Source organism: Muntiacus reevesi, chromosome 14, assembly GCF_963930625.1.
Source record: "Muntiacus reevesi chromosome 14, mMunRee1.1, whole genome shotgun sequence".
Taxonomy (NCBI): Eukaryota; Metazoa; Chordata; class Mammalia; order Artiodactyla; family Cervidae; genus Muntiacus; species Muntiacus reevesi.
This window is the reverse complement of record NC_089262.1, coordinates 55711558-55735991: the sequence shown is the minus strand read 5'-3', so window position 1 is coordinate 55735991 and position 24434 is coordinate 55711558. Positions and strand designations below refer to the sequence as shown.

Sequence of the window (24434 nt, the reverse complement as noted above, 5' to 3'; positions counted from 1 at the left end):
TATTTGATAGGCCTGGGTGATAGGTAGATAGGGGGTTCATTATAATGGTCTGTTTAGCACACGTCTGAAATTTTCTGTAACAAAAATTGAAGAAGCGTTTGTACGAGGACTGCAAAGATCCATGTGACATGTACAGGCCCATCTCCCTGGCCTCCTCTCCTACCACTCCCATGCTCATTCCTGGCTGCTCTTCACATGCACCAGGAACACTCCTACCCCAGGACCTTTGTGCTATTTCCACTGCCTGAACTCTTTCCTCTGTGATGTCCAGATTTGCTGCCTATTTGAAACAAGAAGCCTTCCCCGCACCTAGTGCTTCCTTATCAACCTGATGTCTTTTTCTCCTCTGCACTTACCATCATTTGATGTTATTGGTACTTATTGACTGACTGTCTTCCCCTATGCAGGGAGGCGCCAAGAAGGTAAGTAGGTTGTGTGTATCTCCAGTGCCAAGAACAGCTCACACAGGTTTCCAAAACCTATCTCCTGAAAGCTGAATAAATGTCCCTCCCTATATAGCTGCAACTGCCAACCAAAGAGACTCGGCCTCTTCTTTCTCATAATTATAGATTTCTACAACATTAATTGTTGGAACTTACATGTCAGAATGAAGACCTCAGAGAGTTGTCTTCAAGAGACTAGAGAACTGGGACATGTTCATTTATCACATGAAGACCCAGAAAAGCCCCTGCTGACTGGAAGGCACACATCAAAGACCAGCTGCTCACACTCGGGTGTGGAGAAAACCAAGGTCACACGAGACTAGTGTGCTGCGTTTTGACGAGAGGTGCATAGGTGGGGAAACACTGGTTTAAACTACTTCGGGATCACTGAGAAGACATGCACAGAGGCTGGAGTTAAGCACTCTCCTCTTCTGATGAGACAAGATCACTGTGCAGTCACATTAATGGTGGCAATACGGATTTGAATAAACCCAGTGGCATGGCTTAAGTCGGGGTTCTTCTATGTATTCTCTAGAGTAATAGTTCTCAACCAGAGCCAGCAAAGTCTGGAGACATTTTCAGTTGTCATACCTGGGCAGAGATCAGGGATATTGCTGAGCACCCCACAATGCACTAGACAGCCCCCACAACAAAGAACTACCCACCCCAAATCAACATTGCTACTCTAGGAACCCATCTGTAAAATCAAGTGTCAGTTTTTGCAGGACCCTCAGCATCATTAACCAGTTTCAAATATTTTGCTTCTGATTTCATTGCACTAAGCTTGGGGGGGTGGGTGGGGGGAAGAGAGCAGTCTTATTGTTTCATTTCTCAGTCAATATTTCCTCTCTCAGCAATAATACTAACCTAAGCGTATGTAATTCTCCCATCCTGCTTTCAGTGGGAAGGGCTTTTTGCAAACAGAATCCTAGAAGTGTCTCTAGATCACAGAGACTTAATTACCAGGGTATCCATGCATATTGGAGCAGTAACCTAGACACCGAAATCTGCAAACAAGACAACCCAAACTCCAGGCAGATGAGCTCCATGCGGGCACCGAGGCCATGAGTGAAGGGGCGCACACGCACCCAGCCAGGCACAGTGACCTGAGGCACAAAGGCAGACAGGATTGACACAGAAGGGTTCGACTTCTTAGACGAAATTCAAGGCGCAGATCTCCCCAACCCAATATTTTCTCATTTTTTGTCTCTCTAGACTGAAGGCTTCCACAAGAAAGATACAAAACCCCAAGGCAAGAGTGAAAATCAGCATCACTCTCCCTGAATGTTCAATTATTTATATATTCTTAAAAGGTAGGCATGATTGAGGGAAATGTTCCAAAAAGGGGTGTGTGTGTGTATGTGTGTGTGTCTGATCTCTTCTTTTGCAACCCATAATCCAATAATAGTTAGACCACACTATTAACATTTTCACCCTCTCATTAGCTGATATCATTTATAATCACTTTACTGTGTACCTGAAACATTGTAAATCAACTACATTTCAATAAAAATTAAAAACCTTACAATTTTTTTTTAGCAGTCCTTGTTCTAGGTATGAGAGATGTAGGAGTGGATGAGACAGAAAGATCCGTCTATGGAGTCCATTTAAGTTGGGGAAACTGAATAAAGATGTAACTAAGATCATTTCTGATAAGGACGGGTACTGTGTACGGGCCCTCACAGGTGACACGATGATCAGGGACTCGGGGAGCAGACACTGCTTTCAGACTGGGACCAGGAAGACTTAGTGATGTACAAGCTTCATTTGCAGGATGACAAGGAACGCGCTCTTGAGGAGTCAGGAAAAGAGTACCACAGGCAGAGAGAATAGCAATTGCAAAGTCTCTGAAGCTGGGACAGGCTGGCTCATTTAATAGCCTTAAAGAGGGCCATGTGCCTGATTGTAGTAACACCATAAACATTCGTTGAGCATTTATATAAAACATGGCACTGTGTGGGATGTAAGGATGAATCATATATAAGCTTGATTCTTAAGGATTTTTATCATTTAGCAAAACAGGATGAAGGATAGAATATAAATTAAAGGAGGAATCAGTTTTATGTTGTATACACCATGAAGATGAAGAACCGGGTTTTAGTTTTAGTGATATCTTTAATGATGAGTATTGGTTTTTCAAGCAGGCCTTTTTGAGAAGTCAGTAAATTATTTCAAAGCGATTTTCCATCACTTCATAAACCAGGTAACATGGAACTGCCATGCGTCCATTCCCTGAAGGACATATATCATGTGCGTCCTATGGGCAAGACTCTAAAGAAGTAAGGTGGCTGAGATAGGACCCCTCCTAGGGGCACAAGATGAGGAAAGATCAAACAGAAGCATCTTCCACTCTTTCTCCCTTCCCCTTCTCATGCCCTCTCCTGTTCCTCTTCCTTCCCCAAATAAAACGAAACCCTTTCTTAATAGAGAAGGCTTAGAACCAACACCTACATAGTTTGCTAAAGATATCTTAAGACATTTAAGGTATCAAATTAACCACCAGTACACCTTTTCTCAAGAAACTACTAGGGGATATGCTCCACCTAAATAATGAAGTAAGTCACTTATGAGAAATGCATGAGACCAAGCAAAGTACAGCACATGGAAAGAAGTAAAGTGAATTACCAGGAGGAGGGTAATGATGAAGTCCAAGCAGATATTGGGACCACAAAGCCAACATTTTCTTGGGAACCCCAAGAAAAGAGTCATGCAGCAGACCTACAGAGCATACAGACCAGTCTGCGGCAGAAGATGGAGGTGTCCATCAATGGACGAACAGATAAGCCAAATACAATAGATGAATGGAATGGAAGGCTATTCAGTCTTAAAAGAGAAGGTTATTTTGATATATGCTATAACATGGATAAACCTTGAAGATATGATGCCAAGTGACATAAGACAGTCACAAACAGACAAAAAAGTTGCATCTCCTGTTAAAACAAAAATCTTTCTCAGTTTTCTCACACACTTCTCTTTTGGGCTTCCCTAGTAGCTTAGTCAGTAAAGAATCTGCTTGCAGTGCAGGAGACCTGGGTTCGATCCCTGGGTCAGGAAGACCCCCTGGAGAAGAAAATGGCAATCCAATCCAGTATTCTCACCTGGAAAATCCTATGGACAGAGGAGCCTGGCCGGCTACAGCCCATGGGGTCGCAAGAGACAGACGCAACTTATCAACAAAACCACCACCACCACACACTTCTTTAACATACTCCCTCTTTTTCAAAAAGTTATTCATACTCTTCATCATTCCATGCAGGATTTGGGGCAATATATAAGAATATACTACTCACTATTTAGTAAATTACAAATGAAGCAAAATAAAGAAGTATACATACACAAGTGAAAGTACATTAAGTCAGAACCAAAGAAAATAGAAAACAGAATAAAAGGACAAATCCATGGGAAAATATGAAACCAAATACTCAGAAAATACAGAATGATAAAGTAAAGGGGGCAAATTTGATGGCATTATCTGAAACCAAATTAATTAATTACTCACCCAACATTATATAGTTAGTAAGTGACTGAGTCAGGATTCTAAATTGGATTTTTCTGACTCCAACTACTGTGTTCTTTTTTTACTAAATAAAGTACACGACACTTTTCCGGATCATAAACTGTAAATATTGAGTCACTTGACAAAATAATTCCAGACATGTTTCTAGGTAAGATATTCAACATATTTAATTCACATAAAAAATTGATTTTCAACAGAATTTTGAAAAATATATTGCATAAAATCAGATATACTCTGGATAGGTAACCCAAAAGGCAAGCTAATAAACTCTACTTTGGGACAGATAAACTGCCAAAAATGATCAGCAAACAAAAATATTAAATGACACAGGGTTTGGGGAAAAGAGTCACAAAGTACTTTCTGGAGGTGATAACTGAGAAAAGACCTCTTCAGTCTCCACACTCAGCAATGCCATGGTTATCTCCTGTTGGGCTAGATTATCAGGGATACAGAGTAGACAGCACTATTCTTACTATTTTCTATTTTTGTTAATTGCTTAATCACTTGTGGCCTGACCCATTAATAGCACACCAACATCTTTCAAGAGCTCATCTCACATTAGCAGAGTTCCTCATTAGAGAAAGGCCTTCAATAGCTTACCCTGATGGTGTCTAATTTTTAATATTTAAAAAAAAAATTCACACTGTGAATTACGCAACTGATTTTCCACAACTGGAGCTTTGTGAAAACTTTTATAAATAATAGATGCGAAATCTAGAGAGACCTAAAAGAGGTAACATGAAGACTGACAAATCAAAGAAAAATCTTACTTTTTAAATAAAAGAGGGGGAATGGTAAATTCAAAACCATTTAAAAGAAAGAAGTGAAAAATCAGATGGTCATCAGTAAATCTTAAAGACAATGGGCCACATATAATAGTTAAGCTCTTTTAGGGGAATGTTATAATTCACATTTATGGACACCAGGTTCTGAAACCTGGGGAACAGAATGTATAAAGAAGAGACACAAATATTTGCATTGTCAGTGAAGATCTACAGTCTTCTTTAAAAATGCTCCTCTCTCTGAAATGTCTGCTCCCAACATATCTTGCATAATTCCAAGTCAAGCATATCCTTTAGTTATTATGAAATGTTATGATGATCTGACAATGCATAACAGATGACCCAAACGCATGTGTTGCTCTGCAGTTAGAAGTCATGGTAACAAAAACACCAAAATTACATGTCTCCATCACAGTGCACACAATGGAGACAAGTAGAGCAATGGAAAAACAAATGCCATTTCTTTATATTCCATGTTTGACGGCTATCATTCCTTTGACAAACATATACTGAATACCTATTATATGTGCAATACTGGCAATAATAAAGAAAATCAGTATTTCATAGTTTTATTATAAAGTGCATGCTTGGTTTAAAAATAGAATTTTGTGGAAAAGGTTTTGTTGCCTACATGTTAGGGGAAGAAGGGAATGAAAAAAGAAGAGGGGGAAGGTAGGACAAGCTGGCTCAAACTTGCTTGCCCTAACAACAGTGGTTATACTGATTGTCATTCTGATATTCCAAGTTCTACTAAATAATACAAGAGGTGAAATTAAAGCCTGGAAAGACTAATGTTGGCTTTGTGGTCCCAATATCTGCTTGGACTTCAAGCATCTTATTTGAGCAAGATAGAAATAATCTATTTCAGTTGGGCAAGCAACATAAAGAGAATTACATGCTGTTAATATAATATTTTCCATTCTCATCGATGTGTATTTTACAAAGTTTTAAAAAGAGTATATCCTATCTTATCTCCTTTACAGTCAGTTTTTCTTTTTCTTTCTTTCTTTTTTTTTTTTTTTTTTTTTAGCTTGTAAGAGCTGTCCCCAGGGACAAATAAGCTGGGCTTGCATGGTATCATGAATCCAAAGAAGAAAACCAAACAGAGAATACAGGCTGAAACACAAATATCACCTTTTTTTAATCTGAAAATCCTTCTCCAATTCCCATTTCTTCCACTGAAAATCATAATCTTTCAATGCAAATATGGCACCTGTTTTAGAACACTAGGAATTGTTGAAATATGCATCTTATAAAATCAAAGATTAATGTATTTTGCAAGAATATATTGCTGAGGTATATACATGAAGATGAGTTACCCCAAAACACAAAATACATTCTATTGAAATATGGAGAGAAACATTTCAAACTATTGATTTTCTCTTGAGCAGAACTTGAAATTTTAAATTTGCAATATTTTGGTTGATCATTACTATCATCCTCTAAAGAATTTCCAATTGTACTTTTTATGTTTTTCTTTTAGTCAAATTTTATTTGTTGTTGTTCAGTCGCTAAGTCACGTCCAACTCTGCAATGTGGACTGCAGCACACCAGGCTTCCCTGTCCTTCACTATCTCCCTGAGTTTGCTCAAACTCACATCCATTAAATCGGTGATGCTGTCCAGCCATCTCATTCTCTGTCATCCGCTTCTCCTCCTGCCCTCAATCTTTCCCAGAATCAGGGTTTTTCCCACTGGCTCTTTCCCTCAGGTGGCCAAAATATTGCAGCTTCAGTTTCAGGATCAGTCCTTCCAAAGAATATTGAGGGTTAATTTCCTTTAGGATTGAATGGTTTGATCACCTTGCCATCCAAAGGACTCTCAAAAGTCTTCTCCAGCACCGTAATTCAAAAGCATCAATTCTTTCAGTGCTGAGCCTTCTTTATCCTCCAACATCCATACATGACTACTGGAAAGACCGTAGCTTTGACTATATGAACGTTATCAGCAAAGTGATGTCTTTTCTTTTTAACATGCTGTCAAGGTCTGTCATAGCTTTCTTTCCAAGATGCAAGTGTCTTCTAATTTCATGGCTCCAGTCACCATCTACAGTGATTTTAGAGCCCAAGAAGAGGAAATATGTCGCTGTTTTCACCTTTTCCCCTTTTATTTGCCATGAAGTGATAGGATCAAATACCATGATTTTACTTTTTTGAATGCTAAGTTTTAAGCTAGTTTTTTCACTCTCCTCTTTAACTCTCATCTAGAGGCTCTTTAGTTCCTCTTAGCTTTCTGCCATTAGAGTGGTATCATCTGCATATCTGAAGTTATTGATATTTCTCCTTGCGATCTTAATTCTAGCTTGTGCTTCATCCAGTCTGGCATTTTGCATGATGTACTCTGTATTATACATTAAATAGCAAGGTGACAATATACAGCCTTGACATACTCTTTCCCCAATTTTGAACCAATTTGTTGTTCTAACTGTTGCTTCTTGACCTGTATAAAGGTTTCTCAGGAGGCAGGTAAAGTGGTCTGCTATTTCCAACTCTTTAAGAAATTTCTGCAGTTTTTGAGGTGCTAGCCTACTGTGTTCTCGCTTTGCTTGGCAAAGCAAGAAAGCCGTTCTTTCCTTCTCCTCCAAGTTTTATTTTGGAGAACATTATTCTCAAAACCTTCGAAAAATGCTGTGAATTTCTAATATTATACTATAAAGTTATCTAACATGTAGTGCTCATGTCAATTTCATAAACTTGAACCTATAGGCATCCTTACCCCCATTTTATGAATGAAGAAAGGAGGCCAATAAGTAATAATTAACTTGTCCAAGGTCACCCAGCTAGGAAGAAAAGGACCTTTAACAGTCCGCTTTGCATAATTTATTGAGATTGCTTTCTGTAGCCTAATGAAGGATCGATTTGATGAATGTTCCTTAAGTATTGCAGAGTGCAGTGGGAAGACAGAGTCTACATTTATAGCATATAACATTTAACAGAGATCCATTCAAATCCCAACTAACTTCTTGTTTTCTTGACCTAATATTAACGATATTGTGTTAAAACATCTGCTCCCTCTCCAAAAGCAAGTGCCTCTTAGACCAATGTACTGAACGTTTTTGGTTTTTAGGATTACTTTAGGACATTGTTTCTGAACTAAATGATTTATTTGTGCAGTTTGACAAAGTATCTTGTCTCCCAGCACACATTCTGACACATCATAGTTACTGAAATTTGTTGTCTGAATTCAGACCTTTCCTATTTCCCAAATAAGTAATTATCTCCAGTCCCAATCCTCATTATTTCCACATTCATCTATTTTATCACAGTATTTATTGTTTGTCCCCAATATTATTTGCCTTCATTGGATTATTATTTATAAATATTTTATACATTTTGAATTATTTTATTTATTTATTTTTTGGTGACATTGTAAGTGTATTACTTGGTTAGTACTGTAAGATTAAATATATATGAAGGCTCTATGATTTCAACTGCTTTAAAAACCCTATGGTAAGAGAAAATTGGTTACAATGAAACTTTTTCTCTTAGAAATGGTAAAGCTGGTTCTTAAGAGAAAATTGGTTTCAAAGAATCCTATGGTAAAAAAAAAAAAAAAAAGGAAAAACAACTCAAATTTAACGTAGAAAAAAATGCCTTTCTGCTAATGTGCTAAGTTAAAATAGTCACCTCAACTTAAGTTAAACTACTTGATCAAAAAGTCTCCCCTGCCCTTTTGATCTAAATTAGATCCACAAATATCTTCACCTAGGTCATTCTGTTCTTTTCCTTCTGAACACTTATTACAGAGTAAAATTTAAATAATAAATATTAATGTAAACCCCATAAGGGCAGGGGTCATGCCGTTTCTGTCCACTATTTCATACTAAGTATTTATTTAGCACAGTGTTCACATATAGAAGGCACTCAATAAATATTTGACAAAGCATAGTTAACAAAGATAACTGAAAGTATAGTCACAGGCATTAAGACATCAAATTCAACCAGGAGATTATTTCTAGAAGGCTTAGCTATCATTCTTGACTAGAAATATCAGGATCACTCTGGGGCTATCTTGAGAAATCTAGCATGCCAACTTGAACTAACCATTCAAGTTCATTCAAGCCAGTGATACAGATGGCATCAACTATAAACAGCAATAATAGTCATGTAACCTGGAATCTGCATTGGAGCCTGAGGTGGCTAGCCCGGACAGGCAGCAGTGATGGACGGAGGGAACAAAAAGGACCTGGGTATCAGAAGGTGAGAAAGTGAAAGTGAAAGCCACTCAGTCATGTCCAACTCTTTGTGACCTCATGGACTATACAGTCCATGGAATTCTCCAGGCCAGAATACTGGAGTGGGTAGCCTTTCTCTTCTCCAGGAGATCCTCCCAGCCTAGGAATTAAACCCAAGTCTCCCACATTGCAGGCAGAGTCTTTATCAGCTGTGCCATCAAGGAAGCCCAAGAATACTGGAGTGGGTAAGGAAAAGTATAAAGCCACAAATTTTTAATAATTCTGTCATGGCAAACAGCAGAGAACTGCTCAAGAGGAATCTCTGCTCATGTGACAGAATTTTTATGTGACTATCACTAATGCCTTACCCCTTTCCAGGTAACCCCAAACTTGGAATCAGATTACATACCTCTCTTATCATGCTCACATTCTAACAGAGCTCAGTCTTTGGTTCTGAGACAAATAATCCAAATCAGACACTGACATGGGTTTTCATCTTTACCTTTCCTTTTCTATCTGCTCAGCCAACTTGGGAACTCAGTCTCTGAGCAGGTTTAAGTCCTACAAGCCAACAGACCCCTTCATCACTCCAGCCCCTTCTTTACAAATGAGGTGCTCAGAACGGATGACACCTGTGACACCTGCCTTGTGGGTGAGAGGGACAGTCACTTCATGTGAGAAGTCTGTCATCTAGATGCTCTATTTTCCTACATATCTTGCATGGGAGAAAAAATTTTAAGTCCCCAAATAGCACAACATGGACTTACCAGGTTGCACTAGTCGTAAAGAATCTGCCTGCCAATGCAGGAGACACTAAAGACGTGGGTTCGATCCCTGGGTCAGGAAGATCCCCTGGAGGAGGAAATGGCACCCCCACTCCAGTGTTCTTGACTGGAAAACTGCATGGGCAGAGGAGCCTAGCGGGCTACAGTGCATGGGGCGGCAGAGCGGGACACGAGTGAGCACACATCGAGCACAACATAATGAAACGAACGCTAATGTATCTTTGCCAATTTCAGTCCGAGCTGCCTCCTCACATCACAGGCTGTTGCCTCTAAAAGAGCTGAATTCTTGAGAACCAACACAAAGACACAAAATGTACCCATGAGAGACTTCCCGGGTGGTTCAGTGGCTAAGACTCTGTACTCCCAATGCAGGGGGCCTGGGTTTGACCCCTGGTCAGGGCACTAGACCCTACATGCCACAACTAAGAGTTCACATGCCACAACTAAAGACTCTCATGTGACAAATAAGCCCTGGCACAGCCAACTAAAGAAATGAATATTTTGTTAAAAACGCACCCATCATCTCAAATCCAAATTAAAATTCAATTTTCCTTTCCTGTGGGGTATGAGCATGGTTGGTACAATCTTTATGGGCTATTCTCTTTCCTGACAGAGAAAACGCTTTGCAGAATGGACAAGCATTACAGGAGGGAAGAGACTGGCCCATTCTTCTAGAAAGAAAAGACTGCGGTGAAAATGATCCTGAGAGTAAAGTGAGATGGAGGTTTGCTTCCAGTAATCTAGATGGCAAAGGAGAAAACTTAAAATACCTGAAATCCCTAAGTAAACAGAGAATAGTGTTAACCCATTCCTTTGTGATTTCCATGAACGTATAGACTGAAGTTTTATATGTTAAAAGGCAGAAAAAAGAATTGCTCGTGCATTTTTTCCCCCTCATGTGGAGATGGAATATGGTCCAGGAATTAAAAAGAAAAACTGTGTTCTCTTATTTTAATGTTCCTTTGACAGATCAGGATCAGGCTGAAACTCAGGTCTGGTTCAAACCCTACAGGGACCATAATAAAAGTCATCAAGAAAAAAAAATATGTCCATTTTCCAGGGTCCTACTTCTTCTAAGGCAGAAACAACAATAAAGAAATCAGAGGTGAAAAGAATTAGTACATCGTAAAAAACAGTAAGGAAAAATACTCTCACGTTGACTGTCCCTGAGAGAATTTACTCACATACTTAAATTTATGCAGCAAGTTACCATACCAGGAGCCTCATAAATACTGGCCCCATAATCAAGCTGCAATCATTCATTTTATTTACATTTCATTAGGGGCACTGAGGTAATGATCTGCGGAAGGTTTCACTACAGCCAACGCCAAAGCAAATGGACATCTTAAAGGGAGAGGGCATAAAAAGGGACTGTCATTTGTCCCAACGGCATGGAATTATTAAAGAAACAATCTGCTTAAAAAGTTACTGTGTGCTTTTATGTGTTTCCTACTTGTAACTGCATTCTAAATTATTTTTACTCCACACATTACATGTGAGACAAGACCTGAATCTAACTAAAGAATGTAGACTGAACTTTGAGTATTACATGGAAAACAAACAAACTTCCATGAAAGGGATGCTGCAACCATAATTTCCAATACACCTAGAACATTTGCCATATATATTATAACTTGTTATTTACCGCTGGCAAAATTCATGACAACCTTTCAGGCACTTCCTTAGCAATTTGAATAGCTGCACCAAAGGGCAGAGCGGCAATACACTGAATAAAACATCCAATGCCTGCATTATTCCTTTGAAGGCTGTCAGCCATACATTTTGAATAACCTGAAATGAAGATCAAAAGGGAATAGAATTCATTTATTTATTTATTTTACCTGAGGCAGTGAATGAAAAGAAAGAAAAATTTAGGATAAAAAAAAAGTTTAAATGTAGGCAAATATCAACACTTTGTTCTGAAGATCCATAAAGTCCAATAATTTCCTCTAAGTCACAAAACATGACATTGAGCCATAAAACTAAAGGCAAGGCAACAAAAAGAGTTATAGAAAAATAAAACCAGATATTCCTTCCTCTCACTCCACTTTTGAGTCACCTTTGAGCTGACCTTCACTCACACAGTTCCTCCTGTATTCTGGTCATGGGCCTCACTTCAGTTCTCTTCAATAATTTCAGCCTGAGAATGGTTCCTCCTTCCTGTGGGGATTCCCTGGGAATCATTCATGTTTCTCTCTCTTTCCTCAAATATGTTTTAAAGATAGGAAGAACGTGAAAGAACTCAAGATGGGAAGGAGAAAGAGAGGGTGCATTATTTTGAAATGATTCTAACATGCAAATATCAGTTTAGTATCAGTATCCTAAGCCATCTTTCTATACAGATCCAAAATAAGACGGCTAATGAAAAACAAAGAGTAGAAATGACTGTCAAGCAGTTTCACACATAAGCTATTGCACAAGTTTAATGGCCCCATTTAAAAGCCTGACATCACTCAGTAACTGATTCTATGCAAAAGATAATTCAACTAACAAGACTCTATGTAGAATATAACATAATTGTGTGTGTGCAGTTGTGTCTGACTCTTTGCAAACCCACAGACTGTAGCCTGCCAGGCTCCTATGTCCATGGAATTTTCCAGGCAACAATACTGGAGTGGGTTGCCATTTCCTACACCAGGGGATCTTCCCCACCCAAGGATCAAACTCGCGTTTCTTTTGTCTCCTGCATTGGCAGGCAGATTCTTTACCTCTGAGCCACCTGGGAAGCTATAACATAATTACCAAATTGATAAGCTAAATATGGCTCCAATACTCAATACTGGAGGCTTTTCCTATGACAACAGAAGCAGCTATTACTGCTCTCCCCACCTACCTGCCAGTAGACACAGAGAGAGCTGATGGACAGCATCGTCTCCTGCCCTACCTTGGGGGCCCAGGCCTTGGGGACCCTCGTCACATAAGGCAGGGACACCAGCTGCACAGTGCCAGGACCTTGGGGCCCCACAGGACTTGGTGGCCTCCATGGGGCTCAAGGATTAGGACCCGAGGGGTTCTGGACTACTAAGACAATTTGCCTGAGTATATGAGCTGGGTCAGACTGTGTGGAACAGCCTAAGAACTCACCCACCATTTCCGGCATAGCTTCCCTGGGGAAGTTTGTTCAGAGGTCTCTAATGAGTGATCTCAATGTGAACTGTTAAAAAAGAGCTCACTTGAAAACTTGTGGCTGTTGAAGAAAAAGCAACTTAAAATGGAGATTCTGACTCTAAAGGTTTTTATTTGGGCCTTTAAGTCAGTGAGTTTCTCTTGAATCCAAGTTTTACTTGTTCATAAAACGGAAGTCATAACACTGCCTCAATACCAGGAAGTAGTCATGTTCATGTACTTCTTTCTTCAGAGAAAAGTTTAAAAATCCAAGGATATGGCAGCAGAATTCTCAGAAGCCAGTAACTTAATTCATGTATACTATTCCTCCCTCCCCTGTTCACTGCGGCCAGACCTGTCAAGATGATGGAATATCATCCCCATGATCTGATTACCCATAGGCTGGCTCTGAGTTCATCAAAACGAAATGATCATGTGTAGGCCTGACCTAATCAGGTAAATCCTTCAAAAGAAAGTAAAGCAGCAGAGAGTGGCTTCACTGGCCCAGCCCAGAGAAGACAGAAAACAGGGCGAGCTTGACAGTTGTAAGGAGCTGAATTCTGCTGACAACATGAGCTGGGAGAACAGAGCTGAGCCCTTCCCACACTTCTGATGTCCAGAACTAGGAGATAATAAATAAGTGTTGTCTTAAGCAACTAAGTTGATGGTAATTTATTACACAACAATAGAAAACTGGCACAGAGCAGATCTGTAAATTCATGTTTTTTTTCCGTAACTACTGGGAAAAGAAGCATCAGAAATAACACACTACACATGCAATACACACAATGAAAAAGGGAGAAAGGGGGGAGAGATTTGAGATGTATTGGGCCAGACATTCTGGTAGCTGCTTAACAAATGTCTCTTGTAAAGAAACAGTTTTATTTAGAAAGAAGTTCTAGTGTCTTCTATTACTCTAAAATAAAGTTTCAAATTAAAGCCAAATTACCACCAACTTAACACAAGTTTTAACCTTCTTATTATGATACAGATCTTGTAACTAGCAAAAGGATATAATCCAAAGTTGGCTTTGAACATTTTTATTTTAAAGACTCTCAGAGCAACCAATGGGTAGGTGATTGCAACCTTGAAAACAACTATACAAAATAAAGTTATGCTTATCATATTGGTCATTCAGAAATAATTTTCTCTCTTAATGGGCAAACTAATCCATTATTTTAGAAATAGATGCAACATAACATACACAGCAATACAAAAAACAGTTACACCAAAGCTATTCAGAAATAAAGTATGAATTGTGACCTTTTTTAAACAGAAAAATCAGAAAATACCTCACAATGTTTTGAAAATAGGAATCACACACAACCACAGAGCAGAAAGTAGGAAGAGGGCTATCTGTACCTTAAAAAAAATCTCAACATCTATGCAAGATCTGTAAAGTTAACACCACCAGAACCCTTCAGGCTCCTCGAAAACTGAAACTGACTTATCAGACAAGACTGGTGAATGCAAAGCATACCTTTGCTGCTTCAGAATCATTTTGACATTTCTACCATTCATCATGCTCTAACTTTAATTCTTTAAAAAGAAAAAAAGGGATTTCCCTCATGGTCCAGTGGTGAAGACTCAGTGCTCCCAATGCAGGAGGCTCAGGTTCGATTCCTGGTCAGGGAACTAGATCCCACATGCCCCAATTAAGAATGTGCATGCCTCAACTAAAGATCCTGAATGCCTCACTGGTGTGGCCAAATAAATAAATAAATATTAAAAAGAGAAAAAGAAGAAAAACAAGAACTAAGCAGAGCCTCAAAATATTTCAGAATGCAACCACAGGGAAAAGACAGCACTGTTCCTCGGTAAGCACACTGTTCTCTGCATTACAGTTTTTCCGGAAGAAAGAATGGAAATATTCAAACAAGTACTAAAGTTTTAAATACTATTAGTAGTAATTTTTGCTTAAAGACAGAACTTGAAAAAAAAAAAAGACAGAACTTGACAAAGTGAATTCACCATGCCGTCCTATTAAGCCAATATGCTTCTCAGAATTCGTTACTATCTTAATTTTCAGTTCAGTTCAGTTGCTCATTTCTGTCTGACTCTTTGCGACCCCATGGACTGCAGCACATCAGGTCTCTCTGTCCATCACCAACTCCCGGAGTTTACTCAAACTCATGTCCATTGAGTCCTTGATGCCATCCAACCATATCATCTTCTGTCATCCCCTTAATTAAAATTTCTTAATTTTATAGAAATATATTTTAGCTGTTGTTTTACAGCTTGCAAGAGATAATGACATCAAGAACTATTTGGATATGTGGAACTTGCCTGCAGTCACTGCTCATTTTTTAGAAGTGGTAACAACTTTAGAACATAAGGAAGAATCTTTAAACATTCTTTAATCTCAGAGAGTGATTTTTATATCTCAATCAAAAAAAGTGAACAGGCAGGTTTTACCAGAAATGCTAACTACAGTTTCCATTCATAAATGCTTGCTCTGGGTGAGTTCTTGACATGCATTATGTGTGTTAGTCGCTTAGTCATGTCCGACTCTTTGCAAGCCCATGGACTGTAGCCTGCTAGGCTCCTCTGTCCACTGAATTCTCCAGGTATCTCTGGAGTGAGGTGCCGTTTTCTTCTCTAGGGGAATCTTCCCAACCCAGCGATCAAACCTGAGTCTCCTGCATTGCAAACAGATTAAGTTCTGAGCCACCAGGGAAGCCTCTGCCATGCATCATCACATTTAATTCCATGGGGTGATACTTTCATCAACCTTATTTCATTGGTAATGAAATTAAGACCTGGAAAGGTTACTTAACTTATTTAAAGTTAAGTGGAGTGGTAAGTGGTAGAACTAGGATGGCCAGTCTGCACAGCCAAAATAACCAAGCAATCCCCAGATGAACCATCTTTGATGACATGGTTCCCCTCAATGAAACAATAGAGATGTGACATCTATTGCAGCTCCTCTACCAAAACAGGAGAAATCGATGGAAAATTTTTCCATAATCCAACAATATGAAATCTATATGAGAAAAACAACACACTTACGCTCCCCCCACTCTCACATAGACACACTTTCATGCTGGAATCAATAAGAGTGTCATCACAAATTGCATGAAAGTTACTAGCTATTTAATTACACCTAAATAAATGTGTAATGTGCAAATGAGACAGATTGCATTAATTTCTAAACAAAGAGTAAGCTGATATAATTAATCTAAGACCAAAAAGAAAATCATTAAGAAACTTAACTGAGAATACAAAGTTATCTCCAACAGCTTTTATCACACAAGCTAAATCACAAGGGCAGTTATAAAGTACGTGCACACACAAACTTGTATATATGACAGTCTGGAATATAGAAAATAATGACTCTGTACTTAAGAATGTAGTATAGAATCACGTTGGGAAAGCTATTTTCTTAGTAAAAGTATAGTTGATTTACAATGTTGTGTTAGCTTCCATTGTACAGCAGAGTGGTTCAGATATACACATATATAGTATTCTCCTTCAGACTCTTTTCTGTTATAACTTATTACAATATATTGAGCATAGTTCCCTGTGCTATACAGTAGCTCCTCGTTGTTTACCTGTAATACATATAGTAGTGTGTATATGCTAATCCCAAACTCCTAATTAATCCCCAACCCCTCTTCTATCCCCTTTGGTAACTATAAGATTATTTTCTATGTCTGTGAAGCTATTTCTATTTTGTAAATAAGTTCATTTGTAAGTTTACTTGCCTCTAAAGCATTCAATTTTTTAAGATTCTACATATATGTGATATCATGATATTTGTCTTTCTCTGACTTCACTGAAAAAGAAAATTTTTATCATGTTATATACTCTTTTAATACAATTGTCAGTATTCGAATCCAGAAGTTTTGCTGTAAATTAAAATACCATATTAATTACAAGTATTTTATATATATAAAAATACGTTTGTAATGGAGACACTGAAAAGTTATATCTCCTATACAAGAAAATACACAAATTGATAAGACTAGTATACACTCTCAGAGACATAACGGCAAATATATGAATAGATATTTCTCAGAAAATAACACACAAGCAGGAAAATAAAATTAAGCATAAAATGTTTTGATAGTAAATTAAATGCAAATTAAAATAACAATAAAATGTCACTTTATACACAAAGTGGCAAAATATAAGCAGTGTTAAAAAACCTATTCCTATAGAACTGCCATATGACCCAGCAATCCCACTCCTGGCATACATACCGAGGAAACCAGAACTGAAAGAGACACATGTACCCCAGTGTTCATCACAGCACTGTTTATAATAGCCAGGACATGGAAGCAACCTAGAAGCCCATCAGCAGACAAATGGATAATAAAGCTATGGTACATATACACAATGGAATATTACTCAGCCATGAAAAAGAATACATTTGAATTGGTTCTAATGAGATGGATAAAACTGGAGCCCATTATACAGAGTGAAGTAAGCCAGAAAGATAAACATACTAACGCATATATATGGAATTTAGAAAGATGGTAACAATAACCCTATACGCAAGACAGAAAAAGAGACACAGATGTATAGAACAGACTTTTGAACTCTATGGGAGAAGGTGAGGTGGGAAGGTCTGAGAGAACAGCATCGAAACATGTATATTATCAAGTGTGAAACAGATCTCCAGTCCAGGTTGGATGCATGAGACAAGTGCTCAGGGCTGGTGCACTGGGATGACCCAGAGGGATGGGATGGGGAGGGAGGTGGGAGGGGGGTTCAGGATGGAGAACACATGTAAATCCATGGCTGATTCATGTCAATGTATGGCAAAAAAACACTACAATATTGTAAAGTAATTAGCCTCCAACTAATAAAAAAAAATTAAAAAAAAAATTTTTTTAATAAAAATAAATCACCTATTCCTGATTGGGATATAGAAAAAGATGGTTCTCATCAAATCACTAGCTAGTAGAAATACATATACATATGATTTCTTCTCTTTAGTTCAGTATGGATATTTTCTATTAACCTGTTTTCTAGTTCATGAATACTGTCTTCTACTGTGTCTAATCTGGTTTCAAACCTATTCACATAGTTCCTAATTTTGGTTACTGTATTTTTCAGTCACAACATTTTCTAATTGCCTTTATTGCCACACATTTCAATTCCCTAGTGAAACTTTCCAATTTTTCTTTTCTTAAAAAAAAAATTAGTCTTATTTTCAGTCTCTACATTGTAACCTCAATCTCTGGGGCAAAATTCCAAAATTATGTTCTCTTTATTTTCTCTTCTATTTTCGTCATATGGTTTTGTCTCTTAGTATACCTATAACTTTCAATAATTAGGTTTTGTGTGAAAAAAAATGAGGAATCTAAGTCAGTGTTTCCCTCACCCCATCCAGGGTATTATAATGACACAGATAAACTGTCTATCATTTTTATATGTTGTAACACTTAAATCCACAAATGACTACAATAGTCAATACTTTTTTACCACTTAAAAACCAAGGTTTAACCCCTCGGGAGACAGATTACCCACCTTAAGAACACATACCAAAAATGTGTTATTCTTTTACCAAAAATGGTTATTCTTCCTCTTCTAGAGAAAGGATGAATCACAGCCTGAGCTAATTCCAAGTTGTCGCACTTTTCGTATGACTTAGCCTACTCCTGACTTGCCTCTGTTTCTACAGAGCAGGTCCTCTAGGGTATTCAACCGATAGTATGGTGGATTTTGACCCAACTCCTCTCTAAAGTCATGACTAGAACACAGAAATGAGCATCCTCACTGTAGAACCAAACAAGAAAAAATTCTTCAATTAAAAGGGATCAGTCTGCTAAATTCAGGCAATTTACTCATTTCTTGAAGCTTTTTTTCTTTCTGCATGGCAAGCAACTCTTAACTAAATATGAATAGAACACACAGAAAATTTCTATGCAACTTAAGAAAAACATTCAGTTTTATATCCCTTTTAATTGTAGTGTTTGTTACACTAGGGAGTATATTTCATACTAACAGTCTTTCACTTTACAAGGCACTAGAAGCATTCCAGGAGCAAGTCATCTACCATGATTGCTATGTAATGCTTATTTGAGAATAGGGTTCATTGTGATATGACAGCTAAAAAAGAGGTAAAGACACTGAAGAATAAAAATTGTTATTTGTACATGACATAATGTTATGTCAAAAAAGCCAAACAGAATCAATTGAAAAGCTATCAGAGTTAATAAGAGAGTTAAGCAACTCGGACATATCCCATATAAATATACAAAATCCAACACTTTTGCTACCAATAACAGAGAGAAAATGTGACTTCAAAAATTCTATCTAAACATAAAAATAGTTAAAAATACTTCAAGGTATCTTATAGAGAAAACTATGATCTGCAAGAAAAAGGGAAAAAAAAAACACTTTACAAAGAGAAACTATCATTATTATTAAGTTAAAAATAATAAATGTTACTAGAATGGAAAAAAGATACCATAAGATGACAATTCCTTCTAAATGAAATATTTTTAATATTCCACTTAGGGAAAACTGACATGGTGACTGAACACAAACAAAATTCTAACATTTACCTAGAAAAAAAGGTGAATGAATGAAAAATGAATAGATAAAAAAAAATAAGAGATAAGCCTATCACATAAAAACTTGAAGAAAAATAAACATGAAAATACATGTCTACAGTTTTTAAAAACAGTGTGTTACTGGTTAAAGAGCACAGAACCAAGCAAGAAATTACAGGCATATATTAAATATGATGAAGTATAACAAACCAGCAGGGAGAGAGTTATTTACTAATGGGAGAAGGGAACAATTGCTTAGCAAAATGGGAGGAAAATGCCATCCTACTATGTACAGAACAGATTACAAATCCATTTAGAGAAGGAGCATTTTGTGACTGTTGGTATGAGACATGACAGTATTGGAGATTCAAAAATGAAGATAGTCTAGGAGTAAAATAAATGAAGGAGCACACACAAAAGTGCACTGTCCCTAACCCCTTCTAGTGGGAAATATTATGCTAATTTGAATAAGCTCTGATAAAACTTGGCAGGTGCTAAGTGAGACATTCACTGCATGTCTCAATGCCTTCTCACCCAAACACACAGTCCTGACATACAGTAGATGCTCAAGTGTTTATGGAATAACAAATTACAGTAAGTATTTTAAAATAATATGAGTACTCTCCTATGTGTGGTGCTCATAGAAGAACCTGGGCTCTCCTCATCCTTCTACTTCCAAAGAGGGAAAGTTCATTGCAATTTGTCCCTGGTAGAATGATTAGAGGGAAAGAGAGCAAGGGGGAGAGTTTATTAAAGAAAGACATCTTTTAAGTTTTTCACTTTATGCCAGGCACTGTACTCAGGAGAGAGAGATTCCAAGCAAAAGGATAAAATAAAAAATGGAAGAAAGTATCTCAGTATCAAAGAAGACATTGCTAAAGATCACAAGCATAAGACCAAAGACCCAAACACTTCAGTTTTATGACTTTCTAAAAGCAAAGACAGGTAGCTTAAGAGCTCAGAGGTGGAGATTACATAAGAAAAAGACATTTCTATGAAAAGAAAAAACATTTTTCATTAGCTTATATTATGAAGTCATTTTATTTTATTTGTTTAACACATTTACACCACATTTCATATATACCAGAAACTCTTTTAGGCACTTTTACAAATTTTATTTCATTTCATATTTCACTATAAGGCACTGATAAAAGACAATGAAAATACCAACAACTGGAAAGATACACTGTGCTCACAGACTGGAAGAATTAATATTGTTAAAATGATCATCCCACTTAACACAATCAATAAAATACCTACCAAAAAAGGGCCAATATCATTTTTCACAGAACTAGGACAAATAATTCTATTTTTTTATGGAAACATGGAAGACCTTTAATAGCCAAAACAACCTGGAGAAAGAAGAAAAATCTAGAGGTATCATGAGCCCTGGTTTCAAACTATACTACAAAGCTACAATAATCAAAACAGTATGGTACTGGCACACACACACACACACACACACACACAGACACACACACAGACACATAGATCAATTGAATAGAAAGATGAAAGAGATCAGAAGTGAACACACTTATATGGTCAATTAATCTACAACAAAGGAGGCAAAAAAATACAATGGAAAAAAGACAGCCTCTTTAATAAATGATGCTGGGAAAACTGGATAGCTATACGCAAAAGAATGACAATAGACTAGTTTTTCACACCACATACGAAAGTAAACTCAAAACGCATTAAAGACTTAAATGCAAGACTTGAAACCATAAGACTTTAAAAAAAAAAAAAACCATAAGCAGTATGCTTTCTGACACAGGTCTTAGCAATTTTTTTTTTAATGTATCTCCTTAGGCAAAGGAATCAAAAGCAAAAATAAACAAATGGGACTACTCACACTAAAAAGTTTTTGCAGAGCAAAGAAAACCATCAACAAACAAAAACGTTGCCTACTATGACATCTGCAAGCAATATATTGAATAAGGGGTTACTATACAAAAATATCAAGTGGGCCTTAGAAAGCATCACTACAAACAAAGCTAGTGGATGTGATAGAATTCCAGTTGAGCTACTTAAAATCCTGAAAGATGATGCTGTGAAAGTGCTGCACTCAATAAGCCAGCAAATTTGGAAAACTCAGCAGTGCCCACAGTACTGGAAAAGGTCAGTTTTCATTCCAATCTCTGAGAAAGGCAATTCCAAAGAATGCTCAAACTACCACACAATTGCACTCATCTCACATGCTAGTAAAGTAATGCTCAAAATTCTTCAAGCCAGGCTTCAGCAATATGTGAACCACGAACTTCCAGATATTCAAGCTGGTTTAGAAAAGGCAGAAGAACCAGAGATCAAATTGCCAACATCCACTGGATCATCAAAAAAGCAAGAGAGTTCCAGAAAAACATCTATTTCTGCTTTATTGACTACGCCAAAGCCTTCGACTGTGTGGATCACAGTAAACTGTGGAAAATTCTGAACGTGATGGAAATACCAGACCACCTGACCTGCCTCTTGAGAAACCTGTATGCAGGTCAGGAAGCAACAGTTAGAACTGGACATGGACCAACAGACTGGTTCCAAATAGGAAAAGGAGTATGTCAAGGCTGTATATTGTCACCCTGTTTATTTAACTTATATGCAGAGTATATTATGAGAAACCCTGGGCTGGAAGAAGCACAAGCTGGAATCAAGATTTCCGGGAGAAATATCAATAACCTCAGATATGCAGACGACACCACCCTTATGGCAGAAACTGAAGAGGAACTAAAAAGCCTCTTGATGAAAGTGAAAGAGGAGAGTGAAAATGTTGGCCTAAAGCTTAACATTCAGAAAACAAAGATCATGGCATCTGGTCCATCACCTCATGGGAAATAGATGGAGTAACAGTGGAAACAGTGTCAGACTTTATTTTTGTGGGCTCCAAAATCACTGCAGATGGTGATTGCAGCCATGAAATTAAAAGACGCTTACTCCTTGGAAGGAAAGTTGTGACCAACCTAGACAGCATATTGAAAAGCAGAGACATTACTTTGCCAACAAAGGTCTGTCTGGTCAAGTCTATGGTTTTTCCAGTGGTCATGTATGGATGTGAGAGTTGGACTGTGAAGAAAGCTGAGTGCCAAAAAATTGATGCTTTTGTATTGTGGTGTTGTAGAAGACTCTTTCTTGAGAGTCTCTTGGACTGCAAGGAGATCCAACCAGTCCATCCTAAAGGAGATCAGTCCTGGGTGTTCATTGGAAGGACTGATGCTGAAGCTGAAACTCCAGTACTTCGGCCACCTCATGTGAAGAGTTGACTCATTGGAAAAGAGCTTGATGCTGGGAGGGATTGGGGACAGGAGGAGAAGGGGACGACAGAGGATGAGATGGCTGGATGGCATCACCAACTCGATGGGCATGAGTTTAAGTAAACTCTGGGAGTTTGTGATGGACAAGGAGGCCTGGCGTGCTGCAATTCATGAGGGTGGTCGCAGAGTCGGATGCGACTGAGCAACTGAAATGAACTGATACAAAAATATATAAAGAATTCACAAAACTCAACATGAAAATAACCCAATCAATCAAATTAAAAACTAGGCAGAAGACTTGAATCAACATTTTCCAAATAAGACTTACAGATGGTTAAGAGGCACATGAAAATATGATCAACATCACTAATAATCAAGGGAATGCAGACCAAATACAATGAGAAATTATCTCACACCTGTCAGAGTGGGTATTATCAAAAAAACAACAAATAATGTGTTGGCGAGCATGTGGAGAAATGGGAACCCTTACGCATGTTTGCTGGGAATGTAGACTGATACAGTTGCTGTGGAAAACAATATGGTGATTCCTCAAAAAATTAAAAACAAAACCATCATATGGTTCAGCAAATCCACTCTTGAGCTGTTCCAAAGGGAAAAAAACACACACACACTAATTTGGAAAAAAAAGTATGCCCTGTATGTTCCTTGCAGCATTATTTACAATAGCTAAGATATGAAACTAACCTAAGCTTCCATTGGCAGATGAATGGGTAAAGAAATGTGGTATGTATACACAATGGAATTTTGTAAATTTTGTAAATTTACTATTTAGCAGTAAAATAAAGAATGAAATCTTGCCATTGATGACAACATGGACAGACCTAGAGAGTCTTACACTAAGCTAAACAAATCAGAAAAAGAGAAATACTCTGAGTTCACTTATATGTGGAATCTAAAAACTAAATGAATAGACATAACAAAACAGAAACAGAGTTGCAGGTATGAAGAAAATAACACATGGTTGCTGTGGTGGGAGGCAAGGAGTAAGGAGAAGTAAGTGAGGAAGGTTAAATGGTGCAAACTTCTAGTTACAGAATAAATGAGTCATGGGTATAAAATGTACAGTGTGGGGAATACAATTGATAATAATGTCGTGTGTTTATATGGTGACAGATGGCAACTAAACCTATTGTGGTGATCATTTTGAAATGTACTGAAATGTACAGAAATACTGAATCACTATGTTGTACACCAGGAACTAACATATTGCTACAGGTCAATTATACTTCAAAAACAAGCAAACAACTCATCAAAATAAAGATTAGATATGTGGTTACCAGAGGTGAGAGGGTGGGGAGAGAGGGACTAGGATGAAAGTACCCAAAAGGCACAAACTTTCAGTTATAAAGTAATGACTATTCACTAAACTTATCTTTGTAATCATTTCCTGATGTATATAATGCAAATCACCATGCTGTACACCTTAAATTTATATAATGCTGTATATCAATTAAATCTTAATTAAACTGGAAGGAAAAAATAAAACATCTCTCATAAAGAAAAGAAAGAACTTCTGGAGGATAAACACAGTAAAAAGTTTCACAAAAATGTAAGCTCATAAGATGTATTTAATTGAAGGACAGGACAATGTAATAATATAAAAACAAATTTCATTTATACAACACACAAAAAAATCACTAAATATTATATATTTTAATCTTTATAGTAACTCATGATTTGGATGCCATTATGACCATGTCTGCTCAACCAAGACTATGGACCTACTAAGTGGTAAAAACAGGATTTGAATTCAGGCTAGTATTAATAATTTCCCACTGATAAAGTTTATCTGAAATGCATGATCCTCAGATGAACACTTTGTCTTTTTAAGATGAGAATAACAGAAAAACAAGAAATAAAGGG

General features: G+C 37.5%; 1 protein-coding gene across 4 annotated transcripts in view; it reads right to left on the bottom strand.

Moving 5' to 3' along the window:
* Positions 1–24434, bottom strand: part of MAST4 (microtubule associated serine/threonine kinase family member 4) — a 605067-nt gene that overhangs the window by 230115 nt on the left and 350518 nt on the right. The window lies entirely within an intron of this gene.